Consider the following 12,164-nt stretch of genomic DNA (forward strand, 5'->3'; position numbering starts at 1 on the left):
CAAGGAATGCTTGATTTTGAAAGAAAATACAACAAGGAACGAGAAGAGAAGAACAAAAGGGTAATGTGTTTCGCATGCCATAGAGAAGGGCATTCCATTCAAACATGTTTCAAGCTATTTCCACAATTGAAGAACACGGATGGCGAAACACAACAAGATAGAAAACCAAGACAAAAGTATGACGGGTATAAGAAGAAGAAGGCCAAAGCTTTGCAAGCCTTGTTCTCGGATAGTGAGACGGAACAATCCGACACGGAATCGGATAATGAATAGGAGATCAACCTTGCATTGATGGCAAGTGTAGATGAAGATTCCTCAAAGATTGACATAGACTCAATTATAGCTAGCAAGAACATCACCGATGAAACAACCATCAACTTTCTCATGGAGCTTGTTAAATCAAGGAATGCCAAGAAGGGAGATGAAGGAGTCAACACCTCAACAAACTTTGCTAGTGAGGTACATTCAACTCTTAGTCTTGATGGTTATGAGACCGAACTTGAATTTGTAAATGAAGGTGGTGAAGAATATAGTGGTGAAATTGATATTGAAAATTGTATCATCACAAATGAGACCAATAATGACTTGAATATGAATCGGTTAGATACCAATGATGCAAGCACTTTCAATAGTGAAATTCTAATGCACTATGATAATGAATCTAGGTTGAAATCACTCCTTGATGAGTCAAATAGAACCTTGGTTGAGAAGGAAGGTATTATCCAAAAATTAATTGCAAAAAATGACATGCTAGAACTTGAAAATAAAAAATTAAAAGTATCTCACTTAGGTGAAATAGGCATTTTAAAAGTTAAAGTTCAAACTTTGGAAACCGAAATTCGGGCATTGAAATCTCCTAGTGAATTATCAAAAGTCACTAGTCTAGATCCCTACTATGTGAGCAAATTGATAAATGATCAATCCTATTATAAAAATGATAGAGTTGGTCTTGGATTTGAGAAGGGTAAATCCTCACTTAAATCTAATCACATGCTAAGCCCTAAAGAAAAAGGGGAACATTCTCAAACTTCAAGTATTCCAAATGAAAAACTAAAGTTTAATTGTGAACAATATTCAAATTATCAATTCTTTACCAAAAATGGTTTGACTCCCTTGAACAAGGAGTCATCCAAATTGAAGTCCTCTCATGCCTCAAATGCTAATCAAGATAAAAAGTCACATAATTATGCATTTAGATATAAGTATAATAAAAGAAATTTCAAGAACAAAAATACTTTTCAAAATAGTGATAAGAACATGTTTAATCCAAAGGGGTCAAACAAAACTTATTTCAAAGGACCCGATGGATGGTTTTATGAACTTAAAAATAAAAATGCTTTACAAAACCAAACTCAAAGAAATGGTGTAGCTAGAGATGTTCCCCAACATCACAATAGATTTAATTCTAACAAAATCAAAAGTGTTGCATTCAAAGTTGCAAATAGGTCACATGATAGTAATAAGAGTAGTGTATGTGAAGTGAAGTACCAATCCATTCTCAAACAAGGTTCTACTACACTTAAGCAATCGACTACAATATGCAACTATTGTTGTAAATTTGGCCACACTTCCTTAGAATGTGGATTTAGGAATGTAAACAACAAACATAATGTTGTTTGGGTTCCTAAATCTATTCTATCTTAGGTTCACACTTAATCTCCCCTAAAAGTTTTAAAATTGCCAAATACAAAGGGGGAGATTAAAAGCAAGGTATATGTTAGTTACTAACTCAATAATAACTAATATATACTTTGTAGGTGTGTTTGATTTCATCTCAAAAGGAAAGTGCTTGGATCATTGATAGTGGATGCTCACACCATATGACCGGTGACAAATCAAACTTTAAATTCTTAGAACCATATGATGGAGGTACGGTTACCTTTGGAAACAATCAAAGGAAGATCTCTATTATTGGTATAGGCTCAATTGGTAACCAACACTTGACCATATCCAATGTATATCTAGTTGATGGATTAGACTATAACTTACTTAGTGTAAGTAAGTTATGTGATTCGGGATACTATGCCAAATTTGATGCTAATGCTTGTCACTTAGTTAGATCTTCGGATGATGCTCTAATCTATTCGGGTAAACGAAAGAAAAATGTGTATTACTTGTATTTTACTCATTTTGATTCCGGTGAAACTTGTCTAAGTGCCGTATCTAGTGGATCATGGTTATGGCATCGTAGGTTAGGTCATGTTTCAATAGATACCATTAAGAAATTGATTAAACTAGACCTTGTGCGTGGTTTACCAACACATAAATTAGAACTTGAAGGATTATGTGATGCATGTGTTCAAGGTAAACAAACCAAGAGTAGTTTTAAATCCAAAGACATGGTTTCAACCGATCAACCTTTGCAATTGTTACATATGGATTTATTCGGACCAATTAGTGTACCAAGTTTGGCCAAAAAGAAATATGCATATGTAATTGTAGATGACTATAGTCGCTTTACTTGGGTTTTATTCCTACAACACAAGGATGATGCAATTAGCAACTTCATTGAATTTTGCAAACGTGTTGAAAATGAAAAGGGGTCAAAAATCATTAGGATTAGAAGCGACCATGGGGGGGAATTTGAAAATGCAAAATTTGATCAACTTTGCTCTAAAAGGGGATACAAACATGAGTATTCGGCTCCTCGCACACCTCAACAAAATGGGGTAGTTGAGAGGAAGAACCGAACCTTAGTTGAGCTTGCCCGAACCATGCTAAATGAATACTCCTTACCCAAACACTTGTGGGCCGAAGCGGTAAATACGGCATGCTACGTGGTAAATCGCGTAAGCATAAGGACCATATTGAATAAAACACCTTATGAGTTATGGAAAGGGTACAAGCCTAAGATATCTCATTTTAGAGTATTTGGTTCAAAATGCTTTGTTCTTGATGAATCTCCTAAAGTAACTAAATTTGATTCTAAATCTATTGAGGGAATGTTTGTAGGATATTCAAATTCAAGTAAAGCCTATAGAATTTACATTCCATCTCAAAGAATTGTAATTGAATCCATGCATGTTAAATTTGATGAAAATGCTAATCAAAAGGTCGAGAAAGGTATTGAGATTGTAGGTGTTGAAGTGCCAATTCTTGATCAAGATGAAATTGAGACAAGAACCGATACAATTGAGGATCAACCCGAGCAAACTCAACCCGAAATGGATGCAACCAACATTGTCGAAATGGATCCAATAGTTGAAGGAATGCAAACCGAAGAGATGCAATCTTCACGAATTGAGTATCAAATTCCTCAAGACCTAAGGGAAGTATCTTCTCATCCTCTTTCTAATGTAATTGGTGATCATAGGGAAAGAGTTAAAACAAGATCCGAATTAAATCAAATGATTGGTCATTGTGCATTTGTATCTCATATAGAACCTAAAAATTTTAAAGATGCAAATATAGACCCAAATTGGATTTGTGCCATGCAAGATGAACTTGCTCAATTTGAAAGGAACAAAGTTTGGGAACTTGTACCTAAGCCAAATGATAGAATGATTATTGGAACCAAATGGGTCTTTAGAAATAAAAAGGATGAAGATGGAAATGTAATTCGCAACAAAGCTAGGTTGGTAGCTCAAGGGTACAAACAACAAGAGGGTATTGACTTTGAAGAAACCTTTGCACCTGTAGCTCGTCTTGAATCCATTAGAATGCTTTTAGCATATGCCTCAAACAAAAATTTCAAACTATTTCAAATGGATGTTAAAAGTGCATTTTTGAATGGATTCATAGATGAGGAGGTGTATGTTAATCAACCTCAAGGCTTTGTTGATCCAACATTTCCTAATCATGTATATAGACTCACCAAAGCTCTCTATGGACTCAAACAAGCCCCTAGGGCATGGTATGGTAGATTAAGTTCCTTTCTAATTGACAATGAATTCATTAGAGGCAATAATGATACAACTCTTTTCACTAAGAAAAGAGATGGATCACTTTTGGTGGTGCAAATCTATGTAGATGACATAATTTTTGGTTCACCTAATGCGGCACTTGCCGAGGAATTTTCTTCTCTTATGAGTAGTGAATTTGAGATGAGCATGATGGGTGAATTGAACTTCTTCTTGGGGCTTCAAATCAAGCAACTCATGGATGGCACATTTGTGAGCCAAACCAAGTATGCGAAGGAATTGATCAAGAAATTTGGGATGACCGAAAGCAATACAAGCAAAACTCCAATGGCTACGAATGCAAATCTTGACTCGGATCCAAATGGCACATCGGTGGACATCACTCAATACCGAGCTATGATAGGTAGCCTACTCTATTTAACTGCTAGTAGACCCGATATAATGTTTGCGGTATGTCTATGTGCTAGGTATCAAGCAAATCCCAAAGAATTGCACTTGAAAGCCGTTAAAAGAATTCTTAAATATGTCAAGGGTAGTTTAAATTTGGGATTATGGTATGGCAAACAATCGGATTTAGACTTGATAGGATATGCCGATGCCGATTTTGCCGGAGACCGTATGGATAGAAAAAGCACAAGTGGTACATGCCAATTTCTTGGTGGTTCACTTGTATCTTGGTCAAGTCGCAAACAAACCTCGGTTGCCCTTTCCACAACGGAAGCCGAGTATGTAGCGGCCGGTAGTTGTTGCACACAAATTCTTTGGATGATTCAATCCCTAAATGATTATGAAATTCGCTTCCGCAACGTACCAATTATGTGTGACAATACTAGTGCCATTATGATATCCAAAAATCCGGTCCTTCATTCTAGAACCAAGCACATAGAGATAAGGCATCATTTTATTAGGGATCATATAGAAAAAGGTGAAATTGAACTCATACATATCGACACCAAAGAACAAATTGCCGATATATTCACAAAACCCCTAAATACACAACAACACAATGAATTGAGATTTAAATTAGGCATGCTTGAACTTAGAGAATAGTCATAATCATAACTTATTTCAAAATTATTATTTGCAATCAAAATAGGTCATTTAAGGAGTGTTTTAAAGAAACAAAACGTTATAATGTTTCTGAAAACGTTCCTAACGTTTTGTGAAACTTCAAAAAGTCCGAAAGCATTATAAAAACGTTACATAACGTTTTATAAACGTTCTAAACGTTTTTACTTCAAATACTTAGCCAAAATATTGACAAATTACAATATAAACGTTGTAAACGTTTTGAAAACGTTGGTAACGTTTTATTAGACTTCAAAAAGTCCGAAAGCTTCACAAAAACGTTGGACAAACGTTGCACAAACGTTCCAACGCTTTCAAAACGTCACAACGTTTATACAAACGTTGCAACGTTTTTCTGACAAGGGACCAAAAGTGCAAAAATTACAAGTGAAAACGTTGTAACGTTTTCCAAACGTTGGTAACGTTTTATGAGACTTCAAAAAGTCCGAAAGCTTCACAAAAACGTTGAACAAACGTTACACAAACGTTATAACGTTTTAGGTAAAAACAATGTATTTTAAACAAACGTTGGTAACGTTTTATAGCGAAAAATGGTTTTAAAGCCTTCAAACCCGTCCCTTCCTCTCTATTCTTTCTTTCTTCCTTCAAACCTCTCCTTCTTCCTCTACTCCGACTCTCTCTCTCTCTCTCTACCCATTCTAGCCATCTACTTCACCAAATCAAGAAATTCTTCTTGATTTCTCTTCTCCTCTCTTCTCACTACTCAATTCTCTTCTCCAAATCTCCTTTCCCTCTCTCAATCTCTCTCTCTCCAAAACCCTAGCCAAAACCCTAGGAGCAAATCCGGCGATCCGACCGTTGGATTGACGATCCGGCTTCACCACTGCACTTCTAGGGCTCTCCTCTTCTCGGTTTAGCACTTCACCTCTCAATCGGTAAACTTTCTCTTTAACCCTAATCTAATGGCTCCAAAGAAAGATGCAGTGCCTAAGGGTAGTAAGAAAAGACGTGTGGACTCGGAGGTTGGTCAAGGAAGTGGGGGAAATTTGGAACCAAATTGGAACATTCACCGGTCAAATAGATACCTATTCCGGGATATTGTGGCCTATGAGAATTATGTGGGTTCTTTTATGAATAGGAAAATAACCGATTGCTACTGGTTTAACAAAGCCGCGGTTACCTTCTCCCAACCCGAGGATGACAAGATAATTGCTTATGTGAATCATTGGGGATGGGAACCTATTGTCACTTGTTATGAACCCTACAATGACCTTCTTACCCGCACGTTCTATGCAAACATCCAAACTAGTGATGAACCCTTCAGGATCATCTCTTGGGTAGGTGGGAAAGAAATTGTCCTATCTCTGGATACTGTGGCACAATGGCTTGGGGTTGAGAATGACGGGGAGGAAACCTACCCCTTGAGAAGTTGGCCTCTTTATGCCGATGAAACTTCACTTGACTATAAGAAATGGTTTGACCGCAACTACATATCCGGGGCTAAAATCTATGCTTCTCACCTTCCATCTCTACATCGATTGCTCTTTCTCTTCATCAACAACATCCTTATGCCCAAAGCCACAATCAAAACCAATCTTGAGTGGGGACCCATGTACTTTCTTCGTCATCTCATTCAAATGGATGAAAAGAGGATTAATATACCCTACTTCTTTCTTCGTCACATTAATGGTGCATTTACAACCTCGGTCCACTCTCTGCCTTATGCCCACCTCATTCACAAAATCATCCGTCTCAACGGTATCCAACTACCTGAAGATGCAGAAGTATCCTTCCCGACAAATTTGGTTGACCACCTGACAAGAATCGGGTGGGTCTATGGTCATTCAGAATCGGGTCTGAGGCGCTATGAACCCGATGCAAGAGCCATCAACCAATGGATAAACCATCAAGAGGCACTACCCAATCAATACTGGGATCCGGAAGAACAAGTTGCACCGGCTCAACCTCCACCTCAACCACAATTTGTGCCACAAGCTGGTGCGTTTGTCCCTCCAGAAGGTCAAGAAGCACAAATGATGTGGCTTTGTCAACAAATGCACAACCAACGTCTTGAGATTCAACAGAATCATCAAGCCATGACTAGGAGGTTCGACAAGCTTGAAAAGGGGCAAATGAAGATAAGGCAACAACTGCGAGCACATGCTCGAGCTCTCAATACGCTTGATGAAGCACAATCAAGCCTCTCCAATCGCTTTATCAAGCAATATGGTCCCTCTGGAAGCCCGGCACGAGCACGTGAGCGTCTGGTTGAGGAAGAAGACCTTGATGATGAAGAAGAAGACATCCCAGTTGAAAGTCAAGAAGAAATGGCCGAAGAACCAAACGACCCCATGAATGACGAATAGATCGTATTTTTTTATAACTTAAATTGTGTGTTATTTGCATGAATTGTTTGTTGATTGCATGTTTAATTTGAATTGTTTGAATTGCTTTGATTTAGGTTATGTTAGTTGAATTGTTGTTTTGTTATGTTAGTTCAATTGTTGTTTTGAAATGTTTTGAATTGTTAAATTGGTGAATTTCAACTAGTTTAAATTGATTGAATTGCATGATTTGATTGAATTGTGGTATTTGAAATTTGGTGTAGATATGTATGAGATATTGATATCTTAAAAATGGTGTATGAATTGCTAACTTGTAAGGGGCTACATTGCAAAATTGCAAAAATTGGATATCTTGGCGCCTTGACAAGTTTTATTGAATTACTTGGATTGCATGAGTTGAAATGTTGTATATGCATGAGCTATGCACATGGATATATACAACTTGATATGGTGAATTGAAATTGAATTGTTTTTGCATGTAAAAGTTATGCCCTCAACTTTATTTTTGTTTGTAAATTATTGTTGCTATATTACTAAATTGAGGGGGAGTGCATAATTTGAGGGGGAGCACTTTAAATTAGTGCTAATTTTCAACCCTTTCGTCGATTTCCAAAAGGGGGAGAAATTGGTACAAATGGATTGAAATGCAAAATCAAAACTGGATTAACTAATTTCTGAAAATTTTCGATTTATGCACTTACTCACATTGTATGTTTTTGCAAATCGCCAAAAGGGGGAGATTGTTGTTCGTACAATAATCTTTTACGTCTATTTGACTAATTTGCAAAAACATACAATTATTGAATTTTACGATTTCTTCTATTTTAAGAACATATAGGTCCAAGAAGAGAAAGAACTGCGATGAAATATGCTTGGACTGAAGAAATCACGAAGACTTTTATCAAGAATATAAAATGTAAATTCAAAAGATTGATAAAGTATGTGTGAGGTTGATCAAAGTGGGATAAAACGTTATGAACGTTTACAAAACGTTGGTAACGTTTTATAATGATCAGAAGCTTCAAAAATATCAAAAGAAAACCAAGTTATAACATTAGAACGTTTTATAAAACGTTGTAACGTTTTACAAACGTTATAACGGTTATGAAACGTTGTAACGTTTAACAGGCTCAGAACAACTGAAGAACAGGTGTTCAGTATAAACTATAAACGTTGGAACGTTTAGAAAACGTTATAACGTTTATAAAACGTTGTAACGTTTTATAAAACGTTGAGCAACGTTTTACTAAGCTGCCAGAGAATTAAAACCCTAAATCGCATTTGAATAAAACGTTGGTAACGTTTTATATCAAACAGCTCATTTTTGAGCTGCCACTATAAATAGATTGAGGGGATCACTTTCAAAAGCACCTTAGCCGACCCTAATTATTTCAAAAGTGATTTTCTGAGAGCTTAGAATCCACCATTGTTGTGAGAGCCTATAACTTCAAAATCCCTCAAGCAACCTCAACCTACTTCACCAATCTAGCTATAGATTAGGTTAGAGTAAGCTATTGAGTGTTTCTCTTGTGTTCCTAGATAATCGAGACCTTGTTCTCACCTCTTTGAGTTGGCCGTTTGACTTCCCGCTTGGTGTGTAAGGGCTCAACGGTTCACAAGTTGTAATCCTTTCGTATTGGGTAATAGGAAGGCGCACCTCACAAGGTTGCGAAGCCCCGGAGACGTAGGCCTTTGTTTTGCCGAACTCCGTTATCACCCCGCGTGTCAAATTTCTCTAAACTCATCTCCTTACTTTCAATTGCAATTTAATTTCAGTTTTTGAGCAATTAGAGGTGCCCCTAAGTGTAACACTTCCGAATCCTTTTTTCGAGTCCTCTTCCGAATCCTCTTTACTCTCTTCTCCGCTGGCGCCGCGTAAATCCAAATGCCTCTCCTCCGCATAGCTCATAATTTGGTACTATAAAATTACTATATATTTGATGAGGAGGGTTCAAATGCCTCCATTTTTTTGTTCCTCCATCATGCCTCCATCTCTCTCCATTATTTTCAAAGTTCAAACAGTCGATCCGAACCGTTCAACCTAACCTCCATACTAAAATATGTTTGGAGACCAAATTTTATATTTTTAGGAATTTTTTTACTATTTTTTTAGATAGGTACAAAATCAGTAAATCTGAACCATCTAAAAACAGTATTTTTGTACTTATCTAAAAAAATAGTAAAAAAATTCCTAAAAATATAAAATTTGGTCTCCAAACATATTTTAGTATGGAGGTTAGATTGAGCAGTTCGGATCAACTGTTTGAACTTTGAAAATGATAGAGAAAGATGGAGGCATGATGGAGGCACAAAAACATGGAAGCATTTGAACCCTCCTCATATTTGATATAGCTTTTGCTTCTTATATGTTTTCTTTTTCCCTTTTATTAGTACAACTTTTTAATTATTGCAATTCTTGGATGCAAAGAGTTTCTTTGGTAACTCTTGGTTTGTATTTATAACTTAAAAATGCCACTCAGCGACGCTATGCGGATCCTCTTTTCTCTCTTCCTCCGTCTTGATCACCTCCCTTTTTCTCTCTTCGAATCCTCTTCGATCTCCTCCCTTTTTCCTTCTCTCTCCGAATCCTCTTCGCTGGCGCTGTCCAGGAAACCTCCGCCAGATGCCCTCTCGAAAGACCTAGCTATCAACCTTGTTCTTTTCTCTTTTCCATGATCTCCTCCCTCTTTTTCTCTTCGGATCCTGTTTTCTCTCTTCGATTTGGCTCCCTCTTTTCTTTCTCTCTTCGAGATCCAGGTGATGGAGTAGAAGGTATAAAATCACTAAAACTATATTGACAAATTTTATTTAAATTTTCTGACAAGGTCTAGAACGTCCTCAATTTCTCTATATATAGATTTAATTTGTAGGCCTGGTTTTTATATTTATCAGTAACAATTGGCAATTTGTTGAGGTCATTATGGATGAATCATGACTTTTTAATAGAGTTCAAAGAATATTAATTGTTAGAACATGTCTTGTAATTTTCTTTGAGAATATTTTGTGGTGACTTGTATCTTTTTTTAGGATTTTTGAGCATTATTTTTACTGAATTAATTGATTAAAACTTTATAATTGAATTGTTCATAATTTACAAAGTCCTAATCTTACTCTATTAGTATTAATACAAACTTAGGCCATATAGCGGTGAAGATTGAATAATGGAAAGATTTATAAAATGATTATGCACTAATTAAGTATCTCCAAACATTGCATTTCCAATGTCAATATTTTGCTTCTTATTTTCAACAAGTTAATATTGGACCGGCCGTTAGTCGTTAGATACTTTCCCAATGAAACTCGGAACTGTTACCGTGACAAACTTGACAGCCGATATTATCATAAAAATCTTACAACTATAAAAGGATTCCAATATGATGAATTTTTTTATAGTTAACTTTTATATGTCTTTTGGACAGGTATCCTTTACTCCTCTTTCAATCCTTCTGCCATGGTCAAAATCGTTTGAAAGGACAAAATCAAACCTCTTGTTTGGTGCTGGTTGTGCTTCTTTGATATCTCCTCCATCATGGATGAAAAAGGTAAATGTTCCCTCCCATTCGAATTTCAATTTTTTTCAAATATAACCCACCTCTATATATCAATGAAATGTCTATTCTTTCAAATTGCAGTTGCTCTATTTCCCTTTCTTCACTCAAAACCACTGGTATTGTTCAAACCCCTTGCTGTTTACTTATAACAACAACACAATTTTACTTTGATCTTAGGAGTACATTTATTTTTTGTTTCGTGTTCTTTCTAGATTTTGATCTATGATCTATTATTGTTCTTAAACAGTAATGGTAGAATTTTCTATATGAAGGTATAATATCATGTCATAATATTGTTATTGGGGTTTAATGCAGGAAACTCTTTGGCTGCCTCAAACACTATATCTCAGATTTTCATATTCCTTTTCACAGTAAGTCATAATTTAATTATAAGGCTATCTTATTTAATAGATACACTATGTTTGAATTCTCCCAGCAATCTCATTCTACAGTTTTCTCCTATGAACTCCTCCACTGTTATGATGTTGGCCTTTTTTTTTTAATTATGTATTGATACTTCTTTGTTGTAATAGCTGTTGTTCGTACAATAATCATTTTCGTCTATTTGACTAATTTGTAAAAACATACAATTATTGAATTTTACGATTTCTTCTATTTTAAGATTATGTAGGTCCAAGAAGAGTTGGAATTACAGAATGATACGCTTGGACTGAAGAAATCACGAAGACTTTTATCAAGAAGACAAATTGTAAAATCAAAGGTGGTAAAATAAGTTTGAGGATGTTTTTGCAGAAGTAAAACGTTAGTAACGTTTATAAAACGTTGTAACGTTTTAATTCTGCCAAAAACACTTAAGTAAAAGATTGATTAAAAACACAGAAATAACTTAAAACGTTATAACGTTTTTACAAAACGTTGCAACGTTTTAGGATTACTAAAAACGGCAGAAGCACTGGTGTACAAAACAAATAAAACGTTGTAACGTTTTTTATTAAACGTTATAACGTTTTAGGATTGTCAGTATTTCAAATATAAAACGTTGTAACGTTTTCATAAAACGTTACAACGTTTTAATTAAATCTAAGCTTCAAACAATTCCTGTTTTTGATCAAGATTTTACAGCACAAAACGTTATGTAACGTTTATAAAACGTTATAACGTTTTTTGAACCTTTTTGCTGAGCTGTCAGAAATCTAAACCCTAAATCGCAATTTGAACTAAAACGTTGTAACGTTTTGGTTCAAACAGCTCATTTTTGAGCTGACACTATAAATAGATGAGTGAGGTTTTCTTCTCACTTATCTCAGCCGACCCTAATTAATTCAAAAGTGATTTTCTGAGAGCTTAGCATACTCCATTGTTGTGAGAGCCTAAAACTTCAAAATCCCTCAAGCAACCTCAAACCTACTTCACCAATC

General features: G+C 35.7%; 1 long non-coding RNA gene across 1 annotated transcript; it reads left to right on the top strand.

Annotated features, from left to right (window-relative positions):
• The first annotated feature begins 9,913 nt into the window (after positions 1-9,913).
• On the top strand, positions 9,914-10,246 carry LOC144575689 (uncharacterized). Its single transcript, XR_013518500.1, has 2 exons — positions 9,914-10,006; positions 10,060-10,246. It is a non-coding gene; the product is annotated as an uncharacterized LOC144575689 (long non-coding RNA).
• Positions 10,247-12,164: the final 1,918 nt, after the last annotated feature.

Source organism: Carex rostrata, chromosome 24 (genome assembly GCF_964058835.1).
Source record: "Carex rostrata chromosome 24, lpCarRost1.2, whole genome shotgun sequence".
Lineage (NCBI taxonomy): Eukaryota > Viridiplantae > Streptophyta > Magnoliopsida > Poales > Cyperaceae > Carex > Carex rostrata.